The sequence below is a fragment of the Vitis vinifera genome, chromosome 9 (assembly GCF_030704535.1).
Source record: "Vitis vinifera cultivar Pinot Noir 40024 chromosome 9, ASM3070453v1".
Classification (NCBI taxonomy): Eukaryota; Viridiplantae; Streptophyta; class Magnoliopsida; order Vitales; family Vitaceae; genus Vitis; species Vitis vinifera.
The window spans coordinates 6,376,528-6,383,303 of record NC_081813.1 but is presented as its reverse complement, the minus strand read 5'-3'; positions in this window follow the sequence as shown (position 1 = coordinate 6,383,303).

Genomic DNA, 6,776 nt, shown 5'->3' with positions numbered 1-6,776 from the left:
CTTTGTAATTTTTGTGAGTGTGGGAAGAATATGGTTCTTAATATCCATTGATATAGATGGTTTACGAACCATTTATATAGTAGAAAATGTTGAAGAAGTCTAAGCACACCCAATTGGACAATGACATATGGTGGAAACCTGTAAATTAGATTCAAGAAAGCAAGGTATCATCATATTTATCCAAGTTGACTCTAGAAAGAAAATAATGAGGAAAATTTAAAAAATAAATAAATTGATATTTGGATTGTATTCAACCCAATTGGTTTGACCTAGAACGAATCTACATGAATCCCACATGGCAGTGTTGAATTAAGGTTGTGTTTCATCTCTTCCCACTACTACAAAAATAATTTATGGTGTCACTTTTAAAATAATGATACCATAGGGTTTATAATTAATAAAGGTGACACATCATATTAAAAATCTTCCATTGAGGTAGTTAGATGATGTTAATTTTATATTAGTAGTGTCATTTTTCGGGAAGTGACATCATATAAAATAATTTTTTTTAAGTATTATAACTTAATGAGCCTACTTGAGCCCACTTTTAGAATTAATAATGAAGGCCAATATATAAAAAGCCCATTGTTTCCACATGACACCCACAATCCAAAAAATCTCAGTATACAAACCCTATACATAATAAAAATCATAATCTTCTTCTATCTTTTCTCTCACCCATAGTCAACACGCTCACAACCGACATTCTTCTCTTTGTGGACTCTTAGGTAAGCCAAAATCTCTTAGATCTATCATCTTTTTTCTTTTATTAATGTCATTATATTGATTGTTTCAACATTTTTGTATTATGGTTTTTATGAACTGCGTTTTTTTGAGTTGTAGGGAAGAAAAACTTAGGTTTAAAGTTCTAGCATAAAAGAAAAAACCTGTAGATTAATTGATTTTTTAATCTGAACCAAACACACGATCAACTCCATAAAAACAAGTGGAAAACAAGAAAAAAGGAATGATTTTTAATATGTATTTGTGTGAGAACGATAGGTGCAGATTTTATTTGAGATATACTACCACATAATCTTCATCCCTTCTAAAAAACGAGAGAGAGAAAAAAAAAAAAAGGAATGATTTTTCTGTTTGTATCTAAGTGAGAATGAGACATGGAATCTTCAAATCTATTCTTTGGATTAATCTGCACGAGGATTTTGAGGAAATTTGTTACTGTTAGTGACGGAAACCTTTAGTACCAGAATCAATTGTTTGATTGGGTGGGTTCCAATCAGACCTTAAGGAATGGGTCCAAAGGTCATCCATCAGAGTAATGGAATTCATTATTGTTCTTGTGCCTTGAGTCAAAGTTAACTGACTCATATGCTTCGTATCCAACACGTGTAGAGGGGAAAAATAAGGCAAAAACACATGACTCAAAATCTTATGGTTTTGATTTGTTGACTGAATTAAATTCCAATTCAAGATTGGTTGTATTAATGAAACAACAAAAAACATTGATATAAATGTTAGATTCTGTGTGTTTAAAGAATGTTTCTGTAACTGTAAATATTGGCTTTTTGTGATGTGTATTAGACACATTTATTTTATAAATAGACTTCTGGTGTTTGGCTTTTTAATAGAAGTGCATATATAGTCAGTCTTTTAAGATTTATGAATGGATTTGGTTGTGGGCTGGGGATGTTTTTCAAGAGCTTGGAATATTAGGTACAGTAATTGGTTTCGTAGCAGCGTGAATGTATTTGAGTTTTACATTTTTTTAAAATATATGGTATCATGTAAAATAAAAGTAAAACATTATGTAAATAATTTTTAAAACATTGTTTAAACTTGTGTCCAAATCAGCAAGACGCTATGTTGTAGTGACACCCTATGTTTATGGTGACTCGTTATAAATGACACCATATATCTTTTTCCTTGTAGTGTCCCTTTTCATCTCTCTCTATCGGTATCATCATATTTATCGAAGTTGACTTTAGAAAGAAAATAATGAGAATTTTTTCTTTTAAAAAAAAAAATGATATTTGGGTTGTATTCAACCCAATTTGTTTGACCTAGAACAAATCAACATGAATCCCACATTGTAGTGTTGAATTAAGGTTGTGTTCCACGTCTTTCCTTTTCATCTCTCTATCAGTATCATCATATTTATCGAAGTTGACTCTAGAAAGAGAATAATGAGGAAAATAAAAAAATTATATTTGGGTTGTATTCAACCCAATTTGTTTGACCTAGAATGAATCAACATGAATCTCATATAGTGTTGAATTAAGGTTGCGTTCCATGTCTTCCATTTTCATCTCTCTCTATCAGTATCATCATATTTATCGAAGTTGACTCTAGAAAGAAAATAATGAGGAAATTTTTAAAAAAAAAATTGATATTTGGGTTGTATTCAACCCAATTTGTTTGACCTAGAACGAATCAACATGAATCCCACATTGTAGTGTTGAATTAAGGCTGCGTTCCATGTCTTTCCTTTTCATCTCTCTATCAGTATCATCATATTTATCGAAGTTAACTCTATAAAGAAAATAATGAGGGAAATTAAAATAAAATAAAATTGATATTTGGGTTGTATTCAACCTAATTTGTTTGACCTAGAATGAATCAACATGAATCTCACATAGTATTGAATTAAGGTTGCGTTCCATGTCTTTCCTTTTCATCTCTTTCTATCAGTATCATCATATTTAATCGAAGTTGACTCTATAAAGAAAATAATGAGGAAATTTAAACTATAAAAAAAATTGATATTTGGGTTGTATTCAACCTAATTTGTTTGACCTAGAATGAATCAACATGAATCTCACATAGTGTTGAATTAAGGTTGCGTTCCATGTCTTTCCTTTTCATCTCTCTTTATTAGTATCATCATATTTATCGAAGTTGACTCTAGAAAGAAAATAATGGGGAAAATTAAAAAAAATAAAATAAAATTGATATTTGGGTTGTATTCAATCCAATTTGTTTGATCTAGAATGAATCAACATGAATCCCACATAGTGTTGAATTAAGGCTGCGTTCCATGTCTTTCCTTTTCACCTCTCTCTATTAGTATCATCATATTTATCGAAGTTGACTCTAGAAAGAAAATAATGGTGAAAATTAAAAAAAATAAAATAAAATTGATATTTGGGTTGTATTCAATCCAATTTGTTTGATCTAGAATGAATCAACATGAATCCCACATAGTGTTGAATTAAGGCTGCGTTCCATGTCTTTCCTTTTCACCTCTCTCTATTAGTATCATCATATTTATCGAAGTTGACTCTAGAAAGAAAATAATGGTGAAAATTAAAAAAATAAAATAAAATAGATATTTGGGTTGTATTCAATCCAATTTGTTTGACCTAGAATGAATCAACATGAATCCCACATAGTGTTGAATTAAGGTTGCGTTCCATGTCTTTCCTTTTCATCACTCTCAATCAGTATCATCATATTTCTCGAAGTTGACTCTAGAAAGAAAATAATGGGGAAAATTAAAAAAATAAAATTGATATTTGGGTTGTATTCAATCCAATTTGTTTGACCTAGAACGAATCAACATGAATCCCATATAGTGTTGAATTAAGGCTGCGTTTCAATATTATCATATTTATCGAAGTTGACCCTAGAAATAAAATAATGAGGAAAATTAAAAAAAAAAAATTGATATTTGGGTTGTATTTAATCCAATTTGTTTGACCTAGAATGAATCAACACGAATCCACATGGTGTTGAATCAAGGCTGATTTCCATGTATTCCCCTTTCATCTCTCTCTATCAGTTATCAGTTGGCGTTGATGTAGACCATAGAGCCGCAATATTACAACAACTCTGGTCAGCTCAAGAGAGGTCTATATTTTCTACAAGGCATATCCTGCGCTCTCCTCTTGCTTTATATGATCATTGGGGACTTCGACTCCTTGACTTTCTTGTGTATCTCGTATGAATACTTGGCATCTGAGGAAAATCAATCAGTACAAAGAAATTTCTACAATAAATCTATCTGGTAAAAAATATAGGGAAAAGTATGGAATGGTACATCAACACCGGATTTTCATGGACAAAAATTAGTTTAAAATAATTATATTAATTTATTCAGTACATAGAATTATAATTTTTAAAATTAAGCAAAAAAAAAATTAAAGGTGTTAAATTTGTTATTGAGTCTAATAATTTTTAAAAATAATTTACAACTTAAAAGTCAAACTAATTAATAACAAAGAAAATTGTAATTAATGGTATTTTCGAATGAGAAATTATAATATCCATTCACTTGATTTTTAAGTTTTGAATTAATTTTAGAAATTATTAAACTTCTTACAAATTTAAACATTAAAATTTGCATTTAGAGCGAGTGAGAAATTATTAAACTCACAAAACCTTTTTTTTTTCTCAATTTTACAACAAAATTTCAACATTTTCACCCCAGATTAATGGGGTATCAATTTAAATATAATTAACAATACATTTTTTAAGACCAAAGTTGGTTTAGTTTAGAATGATTATTAATCTTCTCTCTACATACAAGTATAATTTTTTAAATCAAAGAGGAGTTAGGGTGTTAGATTTATTACATAGGCTAATAACTTTTAAAAAATAATTTAGAAGTTCAAAATTACTAGACTTAATACTATAATTAATGTTAGTTTGGTTCGAGGAATTCTGATTTTAATCGATTTCATTGTTAAATTTTAAATTATTTTTAAAAATGATCACTCTCCTTACAAATCTAAATATTAAGTTTTGTTTTTTAAGTTCAATTTTGGAGTGAGAAAATTTTGAAAAAAATTATATCTATATACAAAGGAAAAACTGATATTGTTATTTTGGAGTAACTTTGGTTAGAAATAATATGGTATTAATTAACTCAAATTTAAAATTTTAAAATCATTTTTAAAAATTACTTCACTCATTGGCGAATCTAGTTAATGCAATATTTATTTGCCTAATATGAAAATTTAGAGAAGTAACAAACTTAATGCATTATCTGTTTGCCTACTCATAAAATTTAAAGACGTAGCAAACTTGTTAATAGAGTTGTTGTGGACCTGCATTTTTCATGTGTGTCCCCACTCAATTAACGAGACTCATTTTTTTATTTGGTGTAAAATTTAGTTTTGAAAAAGTTGGAGTCACCATTTATTTTATTTTTATTTTAAAAGGAAAATAAAACAAGAAAGAAAACCTTAAAGAAGTGACTCCATAGTTTTTGGAAAAACATGTTTTTGAAAAACCCTAATCTAGGTCCGGGGATCAGATTACTTATTGGGAAGGTACTTCTAAAAGGTAACACCCCTCTAAACCCTACAAAGGTTTCTAATGACAAGATTGAAGGAAATACAACATTCAATTGATTAACATAAGGTACCAAAGAATCAAGGAATATTGAACAAGTCATAGACAATTACTGATGAAAATTAAAGCAAAAGATCCTAACATAAATATCCATAAAAGTAAATAAATGAGAAGAAGTGGTAGCATACCTTGATAACAAGCCAAACACTTCCATGAAAAAAAATTGGGTTAATTCACAAGTAATAATAATAATAAACTTAAAATCGAGGGCTAAACCCCACAATATATAGAACACATATCAAATCAAGAAACAAAGAATGACAAGAAATGAAAACAAAGAAATAAGGTAAAAGAACTCACAATGTGTACAATATATCAAAATAAGAATTTTTATCGAAATGATGTTCAACTAAAGTGTATATTACATCTACAACATGAATCAATATTGAAAAGAGCTCACAAGTATGTACTAAGGTGATCAAATTATTAAATTGATTGAAAAAGTAGCTTGACTTCCACAATATGACACATTTTCGAAAGATTTCATGAGTGTTTATTTAAAAAAAAAAAAAAAAAACCGTTGATTTCCAATTCGATAGTTTTAATGAATTTTATTTATAAAAGAAAATTTTAATTAATTTAAATAAAAAATGCTTTAATTTCATTTTAAGAAAAATGCTTTTAAACAGTTTATTTACAAGAAAATAATTTTTATTACTTTTATTAGAAAACGAATGATTTAATACAATTCCATTCAAGGATTTATAAAAGAAAGTTTTGATTAATTTAAATAAAAAATGCTTTAATTTCATTTAAAGAAAAATGCTTTTAAACAGTTTAATTACTAGAAAATAATTTTTGTTTCTTTTATTATTAGAAAACAATGGTTTAATACAATTCCATTCAAGGAAATGTTCCGCTTTGATTTTATTAACAAGTGAATAGTTTTTAAAATTTTCATTAAGAGAAAGGTGAAAAGTACCATAATTCTATCTTATTTACAAGGAAGGAATTTCATAGGAGAGAAAACGAAAAAAGAGTAAATTTTATTTTTAATAATAATAATAATAAAACCTCATATACAAAAGATTATTCCACCATTTAAAAATATTTTATAAATGTAAAAAATATCTTTTATAATTTTATTTAAATTTTTCTTTGATAAATCTTTTTTTAGACTTTATTTTATTTACAAAAGGATTATTTCCCCAACTTTTTATTTAGAAAGCAAATAAATTATTTTTTTTAAAACATAATCAATTTTATAAATAAGATAAACAATTATTTTATATTTTAATCCAAGAAAAAAAAATGTTTAGAATACTTTAAATATTACGATTTTTTATTTGAACAAAGCTATTATAAACGATATCATTATTAATAGTTATATATATTCATGCACATCATTTCTTCACTCTGCCATCACATGATAACTTTTTGGAAAGGAGTTTAATCACAGGATTGACAAATGAATCAACCTAAAAAAGAAAAGCATTTCAAAACATTTATTACAAAAAAAAATT